Here is a 21,163-nt window from a genome sequence, read left to right on the forward strand (position 1 = left end):
TTTAGGTGTTTCGAGGAGATGATTTGCATAGCATTTGGGATTATTTAGGACCAAAAATAAATTACAATTTAGCCATTTATCCATTTTATTAAATATGACAAGTGCAAAGAAATCTAAGTGGGTTTTGGTGCATGTAAGACTTAGGTGATTTATAAGAACGCCTTGTTCAAGTTTTACTGAAACTACTTATCACATTGTCGATACATTTTTTTTTACTGTGAAGCATAGTGATTATGCATTTGTAGGCTAAAGCAGCAACAAATTTTTCAAACATCAATATCCCACAAACTGCCGTGAAGTGAGTAACCAATTTAATTTTGGGGGGATTGTTGACCAGAACACCATGAGAATCTCCCTTCTCTTTTTGAATTATAGTGTCAAGGGATCTTTAACATCCACCTGAACAGGAACAGATGGGGTCTCACCTCATCCTAATGCCTCACCTGACAATGCAGCACAACTCCAGCCCTGCAATGGAATATCAGCCTAGTCTGTGAGTTCAAAGTTCTGATGTGGAGCTTGAACCCAAACCTTCTGACTTAGAGGCAAGAAAGCTGCCAACTGAGCCAGGCTGACACTAAATGGGATCAAACCTGTTCTAAGTTAATACTTAGGAAAAAAATGCTAAGCAATAATATACAGCAGACAATGCTCAGGCATTATGTGATCTGTCCAGTTATTTTCAACCGGTTCAATTATTTGATCTGATTCATGGATTAAAAAAAAATCAAACAGCAACTTCAATAAGCCTTTCAGAATTTGGTATCTTTTACATTTTTCAGGATCATCATGTTTCATACTGTGCAATACTGTATCTTCAATATCATTGTTTTTCAATGCCTCAGCACAACAATAATATATAATAATAATCTTTGCATTTGATATAGCACCTCATCACGTCATTGAGACATCTCAAAGTGCTTCACAGGATAATCTGTAAAGTGGTGTGACTGTGTACTTCGTGGGCATATATGTGCCCATTACCTATATATGACAAGATAATAGACAGTACACCAAATAAAAGTTGTACATCTTTTCATTCCCTTCCTGTGATACGTAAAAGGTCTATGTCTTTGAGTCTGTTCACGATGAATAAACTAACCTATTGTAGTGGTTACTGAGACCAGTATTCTGTGTGCTCCTTTGACTCTCCCAATCAGGAGAAGAAACTAAGACAAGTTTTCTAAATATCTGACAATCCATAATATCATAAAAATAACAATTCATCTGTTTATTTAGGACAGTAAACTAGATTAATGGTCAAGCGTCATGGCCCTTAAGTGTTTTGTTGCCCCTGTATATTTTCAATATGAAGCTCCTGCCCTGGCTAGCATACTCCTGGGACAATGAAACCACAAAGGATTTCAGTTTCAGCTCTCCTGGAAGCTGAATAGCTTCTTAAAGGGCAACAATAAAAATGAATCTTGAACATTGAACATTGCTCATTTCCCTTTACCCTTACGCTTACTGGGGCTAAACTACCTTTCATGGTATTGTGGGTTTTCCTGCATGAAAATAATCTGAATCAATGAAAGTGTATTGTATGTGGAAAAACTGCCGTCATGTTTCTAATGAGAGCTTATTGTATGAAAAGTATTTTAAAACCTGACCAAAATAGTCCTAAAAGGTAATTTCACTGTTAGCAATCTATTTCAAATGAATGGGTTGATATGAATTTAATTAGCTTTATCAATCATTTATTTTGTTGACTTGATAAACCCTTTTTCTGTATTGATTATTTCCTGCGTTGCATCCAATGGTTGGAATGTGGACATTTCTACCATAAACTGTTGTTGAAGCCAATAGTCTATAATATCTATTGAACAAAATCAGATAGATGCTTATAAAATAAAAGATTATTAACAGATACTCAGCATCTAATCTTGCCTTATGCAGCAATCTATGACATTATCCTACATGGAGAATGCTTTATTGTTATTGTTGTTATTGTATATATGGTGCCAATTATCCATCTTTATATTGCTCTCAATTCGTCTATTAACATAATAATCCTTGCATTTTGATATTTGACATTGACATCAAAGAGTAAGAAGGCACAAATCCCATAATAGTGCAGTGAAAACTATTTGCTGATGGGTCTATCAATCCTATTGATGGAGTGCTACTTTTGCTTCTGAGGCCTAACATGACAGATCTATAAGAAATTTCTCTGATTAAAGAAAGACAAAGGCAAAGAGCAGAATATTCAGTGATATTTTATTAAACTTGATTAATTCAAGATTGACAACCTCATAGGTAATACTTTACATTTTTAGCCAATTCTATTAACATATTGGTTTTGACTGTTGGTCTAAATCTTACAAATCAGTTAAAATCCTGTTTTCCTGAAGCTGGGTTATTTTTGATCTCCAGCATTAACGATTTTACAATATGAATTAATTTGACCTGATGGATAAGTTTAAGTTAAGTTCCTGCCTTTCCCCTCAGCTGTTAATATTGACTATTTAGGTTCTGGGCAGGTTAAATTCCGCCAGTGCTTTTGGTGAGACACATTACATTCTGGAATTCAAATTGGTTTAATTTTCATCCCTAGTGTTCTGCCCCATTATTTGTGGCTGGCACTGAAATTAACATCTGGATCAGAACGACAGCCAATGAATCATTGGAATTACAAGTAAAAAACAGGAATTGGGTTTGAGGTTCACATTTCTGCAGTCACTAAAAATGGTACATGTGCTTTAATTAAATACCAACTCCTAGGAGACATATATAGAGGAGTGTGGAGGGAGCTCACCTATGTACTTCCACTACTTGGTACAGCACTATAACAACAACCAGTCCAATTGCAGTTGGATGGCTTTATTTTCACCCCAGCTCAACAACAACAACAACATTACATTTATAGAGCAAATTGACGTCAGGAGAACGTCCCAAGGCATGGACAGTCAGGAATCGGATACCAAGCATGGGGGGTAGGGCTGAGGGAAGGCAGAGAGGTGGGAGGGTGACTGAAGGCATGATCGAAGAGGAAGGTCTTGAGACCGGTCTTGAAGGAGCAAGGGAGGAAGCGAGGTGAAGGGACTGTGGGATGGAGTTCCAGAGTGTGGGGGCAGAGAAGCTGCAAGCCCAGCCACCAAGGGTAGGGCGGGTCAGGCGGGAGACACGGAGCAGGCCGGAGCCCGTTGAACAGAGGGAGTGGGCAGGTTGGTAGGGAGTCAGCAGGTCAGAGAGATAGGAGGGGGCAAGGCCATGGATGGCCTTGAAAGTGAGGATGAGGATCTTGAATTCGATCCTCTTAGGGATGGGGAGCCAGTGGAGTCGGGGGGAGTGATGGAGTCATGGAGCCTGGTGCGCGAGAGTACATGAGCTGCAGAGTTTTGGATGATCTGCAGTTTGTGAAGGGAAGAGTTGGGAAGGCCGATGAGGAGGGAGTTTCCATAATCGGGCCTTGATGTGACGAATGCGTGGGTGAGGGTTTCGGCAGCCTGAGGGGTGAGGCAGTGGCGGAGTCTGGCAATGTTGCGGAGGTGGTGGTAGGCAGTGCCGATCATGGTGTGGATGTGGGGGAGAAAGGACAGTTCAGGGTCAAACAAGACACCCAGGTTCCTGACTGGCTTAGTGAGGTTGAGTGTGCAGCTGTGGAGGCTGATGCTGCCAGTGCCCGAGGTGCGGAGGTGCTGGTGCGAGCCAATCAGGAGGGCCTCGGTCTTGCTGATGTTCAGTGGGAGAAAGTTGTCCCTCGTCCAGGACAACTTGATGTCGGACAGGCAGTCGGTCAGGAAGCCAGTAGTCCTGGAGTTGAGGGTGGAGGCAGAGAGGTATAGTTGGGTGTCATCCGCATACATGTGGAAATTTACCCCATGTCTGTGGATGATGTCACCAAGGGGGAGCATGTAGAGGGTGAAGAGGAGGGAATCGAGGACAGAGCCGCACGAGACGGCGTGTGAGCTGGAGGAGAAGTCGTTTGCTGAAACGAAATGGAGGCGGTGTGAAAGGTAGGGCCTGAACCAGTCAAGGACAGAACCTTGGAGGTTGAGGTGGGAGGAGAGGCGGTGGAGGAGGATTGAATGGTCCACAGTGTCAAAAGCGGTGCAGAGGTCGAGGAGGACGAGGAGGCAGAGGGAGCTCTAGTCACACATGGTCAGGATGTCGTTTGTGACCTTGACCAGAGCAGTTTCCGTGCTGTGGGCAGCATGGAAACCCAATTGGAGGGGTTCATGGAGGGAGTGAGAGGAGAGGAAAGAGCAAAGCTGGGAGGCAGTGGCTCTCTCAAGGACCTTGGACAGAAAAGGGAAGGTTTCTTCGAGGAGTGGGTGATAGTGGCTGTTTTGAGGAGGGTAGGAACAGTGCCAGATGACAGGGAGAGGTTGATGATGTCGGCAAGTAGTGGGGCAAGGAGATGGAGCTGGGATTTAAGGAGAAGAGTGGGAATGGGGTCCAGGGAGCAGGTGATGGGCTTCATGGAGGATATGGTGGGAATGATAGAGGAGGGGGTTGGCAGGTTCAAAGGTGTGGAAGGAGGGATGGGCAGTGGTTGGAGTGTGTGGTGGGGGTAGGGAGGGGGTGGAAGTTGGGAGGGCAGTGGCAGCTGCCATACAAAAATTCCCTCGATTTTGTATTTGAGGAAGTCCAGCATTTCCTCGCAGTGGGAGTCAGACAAAAGAAACCTGCGAGACGTGGTGAGGAGGGCGGAGGAGCCGGTTGGTAGTGGAGAACAGGAGCCTGGGATTGCTCTTCACCTCCAGGATTAACCTGGAGTAGAAGGATGATTTGACCGAGGCGAGAGCAGAGTGGTAGGTTTTGATGAGGTCCAGCCAGATGTGCCAGTGGACTGTTAGGACGAATTTGAGCCAAGTGCGTTCAGCAGCCCACACCTGGCCCTTGAGCGAGCAGAGGTGGCTGGGGAACCAGGGTGAGGATCTGGAATAAGAGGACTCCAGGGCAGCGGGGATTGCGGGGAGATCTTCTTCCAAGGGGGTAGGAGATGGTAGTAGGTTTGGAGACAGTGGAGAGAGGGATATAGGAGTTGAAGGAGATGAACTGGTGGTCAGAGATGGCCTTGTCAGTGATGATGACATCCAAGACGCTGAGGCCCCGGGTGATCACCAGGTCGACCGGGTGGCTGTGAACGTGGGTAGCAGAGTGGATTTGGAGGGAGAGGTTGAGAGAGGAGAGGAGAGAGGAGAATTCTGAGGAGGTGGGGCAAGAGGGAGTGAAGTGGAGGTTGAAGTCACCTAGGATGAGGAGGCGGGCGGAGCAGAGGCAGAGGGAAGCTAGAAGGGTGGAGGTGTCAGAGATGAAGGTGGGGAAGAATTTTTAGTGAGAGATAGGAGGCAGAGGCTAAGGTGTTCAAAAGAGAGGAATGAGCCAGCGGAGTAGGGGGATAGGGTAAGTGACGCCCTAGAGATGAGGGCGCATGGTGGTAGGTATAGCCGGGTAGTGTGGCTTCAGTGAGGGGGAAGGTGTCACCTGCGGTGATCCAAGTTTCCATGAGGGCCATAATATCAACATTCTCAATGAGGATCAGATCATTGACGGCCAGGGTCTTATTGCAGATGGAGCGGACGTTTCGTAGGCCAATGCAGAGTGGACAGTTGGCAGGGGGATGTGTGGGATGGGAGGAGGTAGTGGGTTGGATGGGAGGGAGCATGGAGATGCAGATGAGGGAGGAGAGGTTAGCCCCCGGGGTCAGGGTCTGGGATGGCTTGCGGCGGTAGTGGGGAATGGGCATTTGGTGTGGCTGCTGCTGGACAGCCAATGCCGAGTGCCGCGATGAGCCCAGCGGAGGATTCCCAGACTGGAGCAGAGGGAGGCAGTGGGGGGGCTCAAGCAGAGATAGGAGGCGGGGAGAGCAGAGAGAGAGAGCAGGACAGAGCGGGAGATTTGCAGGGAGGGAGGCATTTTGAGGGAGGGCCAGCTCGGGTCAGTGACGGCAGCTAAGATGCGCACGCTAAGACGAGAGGCAGCGGATTAGTGGAGCCCAGCTCAGGTGCCGAAGCAATAGTGTTAAGCACTTTGACATGTCCTCCTGGTGTGAAAAGCGCTATATAAATGTAACGTATTATATTTTTGTTGTACTATCCCTTTCTCTGCAAAAATGTTATGTGTAATATTTACAAAGTCTGTGACAATTTCAACTGCAGGCTCAGGCTTATAAAGCACTTCTTCCCACTCAGTTGCTGTAATCCTGTCAAGCCAAAGACCTAACAGGTAGGGTGATCCTTGTTACATAAGCAGGGGAAGCTTCCCAGAAGGGTGTGCTTAATGGCCAGCTCTTTAAACTCCAGCAATACTCCTGCACCATCTCTGGGGTCCCTAAACCACTGCTCTTGCTAATCCATGCCTAATATTTTCCAGAATTAGGTAAACTGGGGCATCCCCCCAACGAGAGCACGCACATTCCATTCCAAGCAATGGAAAACTTCCATGCGTAGGTGACATACATTTGTGGAACTCTCAATCTGGTTGGATACTCTCAAGCATGATGATGGGCTTCCACGTGTGTCACACAAAAACAAAATGCACATGTTGTTGAACTGGCTCCAAGGTGACATGTTTGGCAATGGAATGTCAGAATTGAGCCCACCGGTGTCCGTTGTCCAGTTTCCATTGTCCAGTTCCTGAACCAGATGGGTCCATAGCATTCCAGGCACTACTGGTGACACCCCAGTCAGTCTGGTTCATTGGCAGGACTTAGAAGGGCAGACTAGTCACTGAGGGTAGGGAGTCATCCTACTCAGCTCCTGTTAACCCTGCAAGCCGAAGTCCTAACAGGTAGGGAGGGTATCCTAGCTGGACAAGCAGTGGGAAAGATTGCTGAGTCTGCTTTCCTTTTTTTTTGGCACAGATTGCTCTAAAATTGTTTCTTTTGTCTGAATCATGCAGAGTACCCAAACCAGATTGAGGGTTCTACACGTGTATGTCAGATATATATTTTTGGGTGTCTGACACATGGAAACCCATCAACATGCTTAAGACTATCCAAACTAAACTCAGAGTTCCATGCATCCCACCTATACACGGAAATTCCAGATATTTATTGGAATGGAATGCACACTCTCCCTGAAAACAAAATCCTGGAGCGACACATCCTGCTTACCTAATTCTGGAAAGTATTAGATGCAGGTTGGCAGGAAACAAGTCTTGGTGATCCAAGAGTGTGTGTTGAGGTACTGCTGGAGTCTAACCAGCTAAACATATGGCCATCTGGAATGTGTAATCCTGCTCTAAGGCCTAGACATGTGTACACATGATACTGAAAGTATTTTTCTGGGGTTACTTTCTCAATCCCTTTAAAAAAATGATATATCTCTATCAGATCCCCTCTGAGACTGAAGAGTCTCAATTGTCTTGTCCAGTCGTTGCTGATCGCTCATTCCTCTAACATCAGAGATCACACTGTTGGTCTCCTCTGCACTGCCTCTAGGGCCTGGGTGATCCCTTTATGATTTTCTTTTTTTCCAGTTTGTTGGAACCTCCCCAAATTCATTCCCTCCTTCATAATAAATGATCAGTCTTTGACAAATGTCTTGCCTTGTCCCTTTAAATATCCTGAGCTATAGATTAAAACTAGATGAAAAGAATCTTGGCATTTGATGCAACACCTTTCATGTTGGGAGGATATCTCAAAGCTCTTCAGAGGATATAGTGTGAAGTAGAGTGACTGTGTTTTTCAGTCATATATTCCAGGGAATTTATTGTTTTTCAGCCCCTGGCACCAACCTGTCAAATCCTCGAAGCTCACACAACATATGGTGCATTTTGGATGGCATATTCTTAGACTCCTCCTTGGTAAGAGAAATTCACAATGAATATCACTTTATTTACTAACTCCTATTCCGTCTTTTTTAACTTATTTTGGGTCCATTTTGGTTTTAACTTCCTCCCCGACTATCCTGTGAATGTTACAATATTGTTAGAAACATTGGCATTTTATGTTGCATCTGCTGCTATGTTCTTTCTCAGCTTTCTCTTTTGTTTCCACTAATGTCTTTGTTCTCCCTGCCTCTGTGTTTGGGCCATTCAACTCATTGACACACCTTGCAAGAAAACAATTGTCAACACCTCCTCTTGTCTGCATGTTTCCAGAAATGAAACGAATATAATTTTGTATCCTTGAAACTAAATTTATTTTCAGTAAGCAGCAAATGTCACAAAACAAAATGAAATTATTATAAAATTCTGAAAAATCATGTCTACAACGTCTTTATATCACCTCAAATGTCTGAAATATTTTCTAATTATCAGGGTGGCTTTATCCTGTGCCATTAATTTTGTTTGAAACGGGTTTGTGTCAGAAGAGAGTAGAGCAATAAAGCCTGCATTAATCATGAAACTATTAAAAAGAATAGTTATCATTTCAGGACCATATTTCACTAACAACAGGGACAAAATGTAGATTTTAAGAAACATCAGAGTTGATTTTCAGTTCAGTCTTTTGATTTGTTTGAGGTCTGAGTCCAGCTTGTCATTTTCCATCACTCACTTACTCACAGAATAGCTCACACTATTGTAGATGTTTTAACGTAAATCTGAGGTGAGGCCCAGAAATAAACACCTGTTCCCAATTGTCAGACTGATATACAGTCTGTTTCTAAGCCCTCGAACCAGTCCACCCTCCCACTGGAGGACGATATACAATGAAGGATGATCTGCTGCTCAACTGCATACAGTACTGTGCTTACACTGTTACAAAAGGAGCAAAAAGGTAGCATTTGCAACAGGAGTTGCAAGTAGCAACTTGGATTTGCAAGTGATCTCTCATGATCTCTTGCTGATCCCCTGGGAACTCATCTCCGAAACGATCTGTCAGACCTAAGATCTTCAGTATTAGTTTGGCACACAGCCTCTTACCTGCAGGAGTCGCTATTGTGACTCATTTCTTTGGTCAGCTGGTTGTCTTTGACACAGGCAGAAAAACCATTCACTATGCTAAAGAGCATCCAGACAAAATTACTGAGATTTCCATATTCAGAATGCATACAAATTTATTCGCAGTAGCTATTTGCCACTCCGTTTTGCAAAACTAGCATTTCTCAGCCTCTCTACATTGACAATGTGTGACAAAGATCATCAACACACAAGAAAAATCCATTATCTGCCCACTAGCTCTGAGGCTGATATTAAAACATCTGTTGTCAAAGTACACAAATATGTTAAGTTGCAGTTGGCTAACTTTTAAATGCTGAAATAGAGAATGAACAGCAGCAACGTGGCAGATGCACAAGACAGAGGTTATAAAATGGCACAGTTAATACCACCAGATTGTCGTGTTATAGGTGGACATTTTTGCATGAATGCCGTTCATTACATATTATATTATTTCCTGTAGCCCCTATGCTCCAACTGAGAAACAAGTAATGCCAATGGAGAGAACTCAATCTCAGATTTCTATTTGTGATTTTTTTTAACTTGTTCATGAATTGAAATAATAGAATTTGAAAGCAAATCTCCAGATTATTCCTTACCGCAAAAATGCAGATTAAAATGCTCAGGCAGTAACAAGCCTTAAATATAACAAAATGGAAATATATTCATTCAATAAGGCAGTGCTTAATTAGGCAGCTTTAGACTTTGAATTAGAATTAAGCAGAGCTTCCTTTGTGCTCCTCTTCTGCATAACTCCAAGTCCAGATGGTTTGACTATAATTTCTAGGGACTTAAAAACAATGTAAGTAATGAAAAGCATCTGATCCTCCTTTGCGTTCAGTTTGCTGAAACTCTTCCATTCACAGGGTGACTCAAATGTTAATTTTTAAGCAAACTGTTCGATTTTTAGCTCAATTATTTTGCATCAGAATTTTGGAGGCTTGTTTGGAAATGAAGACAAGACGATGTGAGAGCTCATTGGCAGTCATGATTGGCAGCTCAGCAGTCAACTCTGGATGGCATCTGGCAGCTGTGGCTTCAGCGTCTGGAAAACACACGAAATGTTCCTCCAGTTGATTTGAAGTGTTAATAGGTGAAAGTTGATTGGCTTTAATAACGATGTTTACAACCAGAGGCAGATTATGGGCTTCAAAACCAAATGTGAAAAAAATGCGGCTATTTCCAGAAGGCGCTGTATCAAATGTAAGGGTTATTTTTTGGGGGGTGTGGGGGTTAGCTGGATGTTTGACACATGCAGAATCCTATCACCATGCTTAAGAGTATCCAAACCAAATAGAGCACCATATATATGGAAATTCTCAAGATATTTGTTGAATTGGAATAAGCACTCTCTCCCCGGAGGAACATATCCTGCTTACTTAATCCCGGAGAGTATTAGGCACAGATTGGCAAGAGCCAAGACTTGGGGACCTCAGTGTGTGTGGGGGGTGCTGCTGAAGTCTAATCTGCTAAAATAAATAAATAATAATAAATAATCTTTGAGGTTGATATAGCGTTTTTCATATCTGCTAGACGTCTCAAAGCGCTTCACAGAATATACTGTAAAGTAAATTGACTGTATATTTGTGGGTGAAACGTGGCAGCCAATTGCGCACAGCAGCGTCCCACAAACAGTCGTGGATTGAAGTGACCAATTTATTANTTTTTTTTCTTTAAGGATTATTATAAGTCATGTGAAGGAGGGAAACTTGCCCAAGGTTTCACCCTGCTGGGAATCAAACCCGGGTCTCTCGCTTGCGAGGCAAGTGCTCTAACCACTGAGCTGCAGGACTCCACTGCATAGTTTACCATTGATAGCACTGTCTGTCAAGCTTTCCCACTGCTTGTCCAAGTAGGACCAACCTACCTGTTAGGGCTTTGGTTTGCAGTGTTAACAGGAGCTGAGTGGAGAAAGTTCCTGCCCCCAGTTACTTGTTTGCCCTCCAGATCCTGCCAATGAGCAAAGAGTCATCAACAGTACCCTGGAATAATGTGGACCCATCTGGCTCAAGAACTGGGGTACCAAGACCGCCAGAGAGGGTTGGTTCAATTCTGATATTCCGTTGACAAACATGTCATCATAGAGACCCCGCTTACATCTCTCCCAACCCCAACTTGGAAGGTAGGCACATGTTGGTCATTTGACACCTGACAAGCATGGGTTTGAGCCCTCACTAGGTGGAGGTAGATAGCAGGAACTCCCTGCCTGCTTCCTTATTATTTATAACCACCTAAAAACAGATTTCTTTGAATTTACCTTTGGTTAACATCTTTACATCTCAGATTTTCCTGTTCATACTTACAAGCGCTTTACACCTTTTTTAAAACATGAAGGTTTAAACTTTACAACTGCACTACACAATATTGTAACTCCTCTATATCTAGAAGACGGTTACACGTGATGATTGTGCTCAACTTCCACATGTATGCGGATGACACCCAACTCAGACATCAATGAGAGCTGACTTTCTTCAGTTGAACATCAACAAGATCGAGGCTCTCGTGATTGGCTCCCGTCAGCACCTCACCTCAGTGTCTCCTCACCTCACATAGAGGATACAGTTCAAGATCCTGGTCCTCAGCTTCAAAGCCCTCCATTGTCTTGCTCCCCAACAGCTCTGCGACCTCCTAACCCCCTACCATCCTACTCGCTCCCTCTGCTCAGCGGGCCCCGGCCTGCTTCATGTCCCCCGCCTCGCTCGCCTCACTATTGGCGGGCAGGCCTTCTACCACTTTGCACCCACCCTCTGGAATTCCATTCCACAGTCCCTCCACCTCGCCCCCTCCCTCGCCACTTTCAAGACCCATTTCAAGACCCTCCTCTTTGACCGTGCTTTCGATCTCCCCCCTGTCCTCCACCCTCCCCCACCCCAACCCCCAGCTCGGGTCTGAAACTCTGTCTGTCCAGCGTTTTAGGACGTCCTCCTGACGTGAAAGGCGCTTTACAAATGTAATTTTGTTGTTGTTCTTGTTGTTCCCAAACAGGAAAAATAAGGTAAGAGAATGTAATGAGCAGAAGATGGCTTTTCTCCACTGTGTGCTGAATTACCAGGCAGGATTAGACTTCGAGAAACACTGACGATATTGATAGTGCCACAGCAGGCCAATACTGCATGAGAATTTCTACCCTTCTACCAGCATTTCCTGTCTTTTTTCCTCTTCTTTGCCCTAACATAGTTTTGTATGAACAGCAGGCTAGTGAGCTGAATGCTTGTAATAGAAAAGTATTTACATCCCTTACAGTATAGAAGCTGACTGAGCAGCAACAGAGACAATCTTTCTTGACAGCAAATGCCGACTTTGTCTTCTCAGTACTGAAGCCAGTGCAATGTTTATTTGCTCTCTGTCCACTCCTGTGATGACCTGCCTGTATTTATTTGGTCAATACTGATATGATCAGTAATTTTACCGTGTGAAACTCAATGATCTGGACTGCCAGATGTAGGAAGTTATGGAGTTATGGAGGTTTGAAGACTGCTGGTCATTTAAGATAAACTGGAACAAAACATAGACAGATGCTGGCAAAAAGCATTCTTTTTAAGGTTACAATGCTATGAGAAATTTATATTAATACTCTTATTAATCTTCTTTATAATACAGTTTGTTCAAAACTCCTGTCCACTAATATTCCAAGTGCCATCTAAACACAGTTTTTCTTTCACATTTCCCTAAATAGCAACTCATCTAAACAGTAGAGGTGACTTGTTAGAGATGTCATGTTCCTGTGTGAGAGATGTAATGTTAAGAATAACGGCCAAATTAAGAGCTACAGAATTTCTGTATATAACAGAAATAAAGAACAAGATGGCCAGACTTGAGAAACACAAAAGCCTAAAGGATGAAGAGAAGTAAAAATTCAAAAAAATGTTGATCGGCTAGGAGTCTGACACCCATCACTCTATTAAGAGTACCCAAAACAGTTCCACATATATATACCATTTATGCTTGGAAGTGTCCTCGTGTCTGAAACACAGGGTGCACTCTTACCTGGAAGAAAGGTCTGAAAGTGCTTCACAGAGCTTTCTGTACATTGTAGTCACTGTGTATTTGTAGGCTAACACAGCAACTAATTTGTGCACAACAACATCCCGCAATCAGCCACAAAGTAAATTGAACGTTTGTTTTTTTTAATATAAGGGATTGTTGGCTAGGACACCAGGAGAAACACACTTCAGTTTACCTAAAATCAAAATTTAAAAATTCATGTCTCAATTTTGAGAAGAGCATGTTCTTAAGCTTATCGTCAGTCATAATATTTGATTGTCAAGTTCAGTCTCTGCTGGTAATCACTATGATGAAACAATTCACAGCCAGATACAGTTTGCACCAACCCTTTTACAGATGTTTACCAGATCGAAACGTCTAAAAGAGCCTCACAGGGAATTAATGACAAATGTAGCAACTGTTCATAGGAAAATGCAAGAACATTTGCATTTGAGCTAAATTTCAGTTTTAGCTGAGACTTGTAGAAACAAATGATGGGGGTCACAAATGCAACCGTTCATATTGTGATTCATTAATAGTGACTCAGATTCTCAGACAGACAGTTACCAGGAGGATTCCCTTTTAATAACAATGAGTTGCTCCTAAGTTCTGGAACTTTCTCCCTCTCACCTTCCGTCCGCATTTGTCACCAATTTGTCCCCAATCCCACCTCAAAACCTCCCTCTTTAAATGTACCTATGGCCACCTCCCACTTCTCCCCCCTCCCATTGCATGGTGTAAATGAGATGTAGTTGTTGTTGTTGTTGACATCAGTGATACCCATTTCAAAATACCAATCTACCTATAATATGATGAATATCAATAAAGTAGGATACTGGTTAGCTATGAGATTTGAGTGTTTCAGGTTCTTCTGAACAGGGACGATAGATTAGCAGGATTGAGGAATTCCTCTTGCTCTATGTCTGAGTCACAGTGTGATCCTCACAGATAAACTCCAATCCATCTAATCTGCTTTCTTCACAAGGAGAGAAGCAAGCCAGGCAGCCGAGAGTAAACAGGACTTCAAGAAATGTATTTGAATGGGTTTACTGCAAGTTGAACCGCATTGTTCTGACTTCTTTTATTACTTTTAGATCTGGTAGAATGAGGCTGCATTAAAGCAATAGAACAAAGAGTTAATCAAACAGATTTATTTCAAATTATAATTCAGCTTTTAGTTGGTATGGCAACCAGGGCATAATGCTTACAAATGATATAACTGATCAATCATGACATTCAAATATGGCTCAAATATTAAAATAATAACCATCATTGCTTCTTTTTCTTTCCTTTTCCATAACTGTCTGGCTCAATCCTACACTAGACTATTCACAATCCCAGACCAGTTTTGGCCAATAACCCGAGGGATTTCAAAAACAATCCGATACACTTGGTGCAATGTCGTACGCTGCTCAGAAAGGGTATCAATCATTGTAGTTCACACAGTCAGAAACTGACTGATGTGATTCTGCCTCCCTCAACAAATTCCTCTTTGCATTTGCTTTGTGACTATCAATAAAGATGGAAATGCAGGTTAATGATGATTAGAGACAGGAGTGTGAGTGTGTTGTAGACTGGTCAGTATATTTGTGCCAAGTTCATTTCTACTGAGATATCTTCCCATGTTGTTGCTTTTCATTTTCTATGCTGCTGCTTTCTATTCTGCCACACCCTCTTGTCAGAGCAAGTTGGAGAATAGACCGAACACTTTAACAGACTGAAAATGTCCCCAGAGCTCTACTGTTGCCATGACACCAGTTTAAACAAACACAGGGATTTCAGGTTACCATTTTGTGGTGCACGATACCACGCTGATTGGCTCAGAGTATTTCACAAATGCAATTTAGAATGCCATGGCATATTCTTGTCCAAGAAATTAATCTTTGCTGAATCATCATCACTTTAGCTTGAAAAGAAATGCAAATAAATGCCTTGACACATGGCACTTAAACTCAGTGGGCGAATGTAGCAGGGATGCAATTCAAGTCAATGGTAAAAGGGTATAGGAAAATGGCAAGATAATGGGACTAAGCAGATAGCCCGACAAGCACAATGGGCTGAAAGGCCTCCTTCTGTGCTATAAATGTCTATGGTTCTGTGAAAAGGTATTTTTCTCTTCATCCAATTTTCTCCTTTTCACTTTGGAAAACATGACTCATGCTGGGGTATGGTTTCTTGCTGATCGACATCACTGTTCTTCATGTATGTGCCCTGACAATGAGCATTTGAGATGCTATCCAACCAGGGAGAGCATCATAACTGTGTGTGGTTTTGTTCTTGCCCAACTTCCACACATGAGAACTTGGGTGTCAGCCTGGCTCATTTGGTAGCAAGCTTATCTCTGAGGCAGAAGGTTGTGGATTGAAGCCTCATGTCAGGAGTGAAACTCATTTAGTCTAGGCTGACCGTTCAATGCAGTGCTATGTGTGTGCTGTATTGTTGGAGATGCTGTCCTTTGGATGAGAAATTAAACCAAAGTCCCATTTGCCTATTTAAGTGGACCTTAAAGATACCATAATAATAATAATAATTCTTGCATTTGATAAAGAATTTTATCATGTCTTTGAGATGTCTCAAACCACTTCACAGAATATACTGTGAAGTAAATTGACTGTATATTTTGTGGGTGAAACGCGGCAACCAATTCCGTACAGCAGTGTCCCACAAACAGTCGTGGATTGAGTGACCAAATTATTATTTTTTTTGAAGGGATTATTTTTACCCCTGAAAAAGCGATCCGCCTATCCACTAACAACCAGGTTCCTAGTTACTATTAGGTAAACAGAGGAAGTAAGGAACCTTGCCTAACATTTCGTCCTGCCCAGGAATCAAACCCAGGTCCTCTCGCTTGCGAGACAAGTGCTCTAACCAATGCACTACAGGACTCCATGCTAAAGACTCAATGACACTATTTGAAAGAGTTTCTCCTGGTAACCTGACCAACAATTCCACAAAAATAAAATTGGTCATTCACTTCATGGCTGTTTGTGAGACATTGCTGTATCAAATTTGCTGCCATGGTCACAAAATACAATGATTACACTTTACAGTATATGCTGTGAAGCACTTTCAAATGTCCTTCTGATGTGAAAGGCACTATACCAAATGTAAAGATTATTCTTTTCCAGCCAGGGGTCATTTTCTAACTGGTACATTAGGATTGGGAACTGTAGCTGACATTTTCTATGTCTAACTCAGGGCCTGTTAAACAGCCTCAGCCAACACCATGGCCGAGATCAGCCAAATTAGCACAAACCAGAGATGGAAGCTGGAGCACCTTTGTTTTCCTATGTAAATAATATTCAGTCATGAAAACTGCCGTTTAAACAAAGATAAAATTAACATATTCAAATATGCCATCGTCTTTTTGCCAGTTATTACAGAAAATGCTTTTGCTAAACACTGTTCCGCCTCTTCAGAGTACTACAGAGCCAGACTGTTTTGTTATCAAAGACTACCACCTGCTTAAAACTGAATTGCAGCAGTACGTCTGAAAAAAAATGCAGTAGATCTAATAATCTATAAAATTCCTGTGTAAAGTCAATTTCATCTGTCTGTGCTTTGTGTGACACTTTCAGGTGTACAAGGGTTTTATTCTCCTGGGAGGCTGCTTCAACTTCAAGTAATGTCTGGGTGTCATTCAACAGATTACTGCGAAATAGATAAGTAAAGCATGAAATTCCACTGGGCTGAGATCCAACAATCACGTGTGCTCACTTTATCATGTCCTGCTCTACAGATCCTTTAACTCCAGGCCTTGGGTTTTTCCTGAATTCAGTTTACAAAGTAATTTGTCACTCGGGTTTCTTTTGACCTTTAGCAGGAAGAATCTTTACTAGAAGACAGAATATAATTGACTGAGAAGCAAATTATTTTAAGTTAAATCACTTTCTAGTTTTGCAATTTATATGACATCTGTCATATTATGAATTGCACATATGGCAATTCAAAAAGAATCCTTATGAACGAGAGTTCGTAAAAGAATGTGAGATTTAAAAATATTGTTAGTTTCATTTTGGGTTGGTGAGTATTAATCTTTTGTACACAGTTAGGTAGTTAATGGTTTTATCCATTAGATATTCAAGCTAAACCAAACTCACCTTTATTAAGCTGCACTGGCACACTCTTTACTTCCTCCATAGCCTGAAGCCACATGATTAAATGAATGCTTGTTACCTTATAACTGCAACAGCAGATAACACTTCGAGCAAAGAATTCATAAGCAGGACGAGTATTTATTTTGCATACATTTGTACATACTGTGAGTCCATTTTCTTCACATTATCAGAGTGCCATGCAGAGAACTGTGCAAAAAGAATTAAATTCTGTGACATGGGCTCTTATTTCATGTCACTCAATCCAAAGTACAATAAGTTCTTAGTTTGAATACACTTTAACTGCAACACATATCATTTTCTCATTAAATAGTCAAACAATTAATACATTGTAAGCTTTAAGATAATAAATGTGAGCTCATACCTAGATTCCACTATTAGTTTGGTCCTTATAAGTATTCCAGGCAGGTAGTCTGAAATGTCACCTTAAGCCTTAAATACTTGGACAGACTGAACTGGCTTAAAACAAAATCCTGACAGTTTGAGAAATTAAGTTTTGTCAATCGATAAAGACATAAAAGAAGAAATGTATTTAAAAAGAATAAAACATTGCAAAGTTATTTATTCTAAGAAAAATTGTTCTATTTATAGATTCTACAAAGGATATAAAAAGGTGCCACCCTTTGAAAGAATCATCCACAATGCTACTCTCTGGATATATCAGCTATATATAGCTAGAACACACACACATTGGCTTCCAGAGAACTCAAAGAGGTTCTGAATGAACTCTAAAGAGGATTTGGGTTTCTCACTATATTACAAGTGAATTAACCAGGCAAGAAACCAGCTCTGCTAACTGAGCCTAGCCAAACTGCACATCACATAACAGGAGTATGTTTTACAGAATGTCTTCATAAGGAATCTAAGTCCCTTATGGCAACCAGAATATGTCATGAGAACCCACAGGAACTCTGTTCCGGCACAATCTACTTCTGCAGATTTATTACTCAAGGATAAATTCAATTTAAAATTCAAATAGGAATCCCATTAAGAAATAAGGCAATTAACCCACAATATCGGCATATCATTTGCCATTTTGGTGTTATTTTAAATACAGTCACTATACTCTGTGAAGTACTATGAGATGTTTCAATGTGATACGGTGTGATACAAATGCAAAGATTATTTTTTATTATTACCATAAATCAAGGGTATTTTGATTGGGCTGATGAAGCAGATGAAAGCCTCCTTTAGCATGCTCGGGATTTGTTGGTTGGCTGTTGAATGACCAGACACTGGCAGCTGTAGCTGATGGATCCTCTTCTCTTTGTTGGTATGCTCACAATCTACAGAGAGTCCTGTGGAGGGTTCTGTCGCAACCATTTAGATTTAACGTTTAGTGTAAGGTCTGGAGACTGAATAAGCACTCCGAGAGGCTGCCCCACGTGAAAGGCGCTATATAAATGCAAGTTGTTGTTATTGACTGCCTTGATATCAGAGGCTGTGACGTGCTTCTCCTTAACAGGCGTCTTACCATTCTCATCAGCACTCTCCTGCATCATGAAGATGGGATCTGAGGGTAATTCATCTGTCATCTTGAATTTAAGATCCTCATCCTCACCTACAAGGCCATTCACGGCCTTGCTCCCTCCTACCTCTCTGACCTACTATCCCCCTACTTACTTGCCCGTATTTTCCATTCCTCTGGCTCCGGTCTGCTCCACATCCCCCGCCCCAACCGCTCTACCATCGGTGGCCGGGCCTTCAGCCTCTCAGCCCCTAGGCTCTGGACCTCCATCCCCCAGCACCTTCGCCTTGCCTCCTCCCTTTCCTCCTTCAAGGCCGGTCTCAAGACCTTTCTCTTTGATTGTGCCTTCAGCTCCCCTCTCGACTCTCTACCCCCTCCTCGCTCCCTCCCTTCCCTCCCCTCATCCTGACCATTTCCCCCCTGCTCGAGTCTCGACCCAACTGTCCAGCACCTTGGGACGTCCTCCTGACGTGAAAGGCGCTCTATAAATGAAATCTTGTTATTGTTGTTGTTGTCAGCCTGGCTCAGTTGGTAGCTCACTCACTTCGAGGACAGAAGGTTGTGGCTTCAAGCTTAATATTGGGACTTTGAGCTCACTGTCACAGTCCTGTGTATTCAAGACAGACATTCCAGTGTAGCTGGATGAAACATTAAACCTAAGGTACCATTTGCTTCCTCAGGTGGACGTCCCGGTATCCTGGTCAACAATCCTCTACATAAAATTGGTCATTCAATTATTGGTTGTTTGTGGGACACTGCTGTGTGCAAATTGACTGTTGCACTAGTGTACAAATTACAGTCACTGAATTTTACAGTTAATCCTGTGCTCCTGACATGAAAGATGCTATATCAAATGCAAAGATTATTATTTTTTCATGATGCATTTCATGTGATAATTGTCGATTGAAATGCATTATGAAACTGCACTAATTTGATCCATGTGTATTAAACCACATATTTTTACCGATTACTTCAGAAGACAGAGAACAAGTTATTAAATTATTTACTCGAAGCATAGCAAGCGACTATGGAGACAGCATTCATGTTATTTGCATTATACGTGCTCTTTGAGAGCCTAACTGAGTGTTACTAGCACACTTATTACTTAATGTCTTATGAATACTGCTATTATTATTTTTTATTGATGAGCCATTTCAAAAAACAATCTATTATTTTTCAGAATCAGAATACTCATCTAAATGATTCAAATGGTGCCATTTTCCAGGCCAAATAAACCCACTTTGAGAAAGCCATGTTGGACCTCTGCAAGTGTCTTCTGCTGTGTGTGTAAATTCAGCTATACTGGCACATCGCCAATATAAGGTGCTTCAAGATATTCATCCTACAGGGGAGGCATTATATGAGCACCATATAAATGCGATTGTTGTTGTTCTTATTATTGTGTGATACACTATTCTTTATATGCAACAGTTTCATAGAATTTGGCAAGAAAACAGTAAATTAAAAATGTTTCATACATGTCGTTGAAATCCAAGCATTGAATCTTATTCAATTTTTTCAGGTCTTATAGCTAAAAGTATACTACTGACTGTCACTGTAGAGAACTATCTGAAACTTATGTCTGACTTAACTGATTGCCACTGCGGCTTCATTTTTCCTCCAGTGATGCTGTCCCTCCAGCTTGTACACTTGATCTGCTGCATTGTGAAAGATAGACAAGACAGGAACATTTCTCTTATCTCACTATTACAAGGCCAGCCACAATCCATCAACAAGGAGAATTCATTTCTCCTTCTCTCCTGACCTTGACGCAAAACACAAGAAAGACGTCTGTTTCGAATAACAGTTCTGAAGAGTAAAAATGCATTGTCTGCTCGGTCATGTAACAGATCACCCAAAGGCATCAAAGTAGTTACGCACAGAGTACAGTATTGTGGAACAAGTGCTTCATGATGATTCCAATCTGATCTTATAGGTTCTTTTGAGTTTTCTTGTTGTAAGAAATTCCTACAAAATAATTTGATAGCATTTCACACAAGCAGAGTAATTGTATTGGAAAACATTGAGTTTTAGCTTCTCTTTTTATGCAGGATTAAAGGATGTTCATGAAGATTTAAGATGTTGCATTTTAAAGATGGGAATCTAGGAAAACAGAAACAAGAGGGACAGAAGGAGATCATTTAGCTGTTTGAGCCTGTTGTTGCATCAGTTTATTAGATCTTGGCAGATCTTTTAATCCCAGTACCCCACCCTTTCACCATACCCCTTAATATCTCTACTGCATTAATATCTACTTATCATTCTTTTAAGCATCTTGAGTTCTACCTATACAACTTCCTGGGGCCAAGCATTTTGCATCTTTACAACCCTCAGTGTGAAGAAATAATAATATAGTACCTTATCATGTCGTTCAGATGTCTCAAAGCACTTCACAGAATATATTGTAAATCGGATTGACTTTACAATATATTTTTTGATTGATTGAATTGTTATAACCCTCTTGTTTCTGAATTTAAATCTATGCCCCTTTGCAATGGAACCTTCTCTGCTCTAAGAAATATAACCCCAGTCTACCCAGCCTCTTACTGATACTTAAAAATAGAAACAAACTGTTGGTGGATCAACACAAAATTCGGTCTTTAGTTTTATTTGGCATTTTTAACTGGACCATGGAAAGAGAAAAAAGATACCAGAAATTGGGTTGCATCATAAAAAAACCTGGATTAATGCAGGCATACTTTGTAAGTCCTTCAAACATAATACTATATCAAGATGCATAAAAGAGGATTTGTGCATCTGCAATTCA

Source organism: Callorhinchus milii, unplaced genomic scaffold, assembly GCF_018977255.1.
Source record: "Callorhinchus milii isolate IMCB2004 unplaced genomic scaffold, IMCB_Cmil_1.0 Scaffold2, whole genome shotgun sequence".
In the NCBI taxonomy this organism is placed as follows: Eukaryota; Metazoa; Chordata; class Chondrichthyes; order Chimaeriformes; family Callorhinchidae; genus Callorhinchus; species Callorhinchus milii.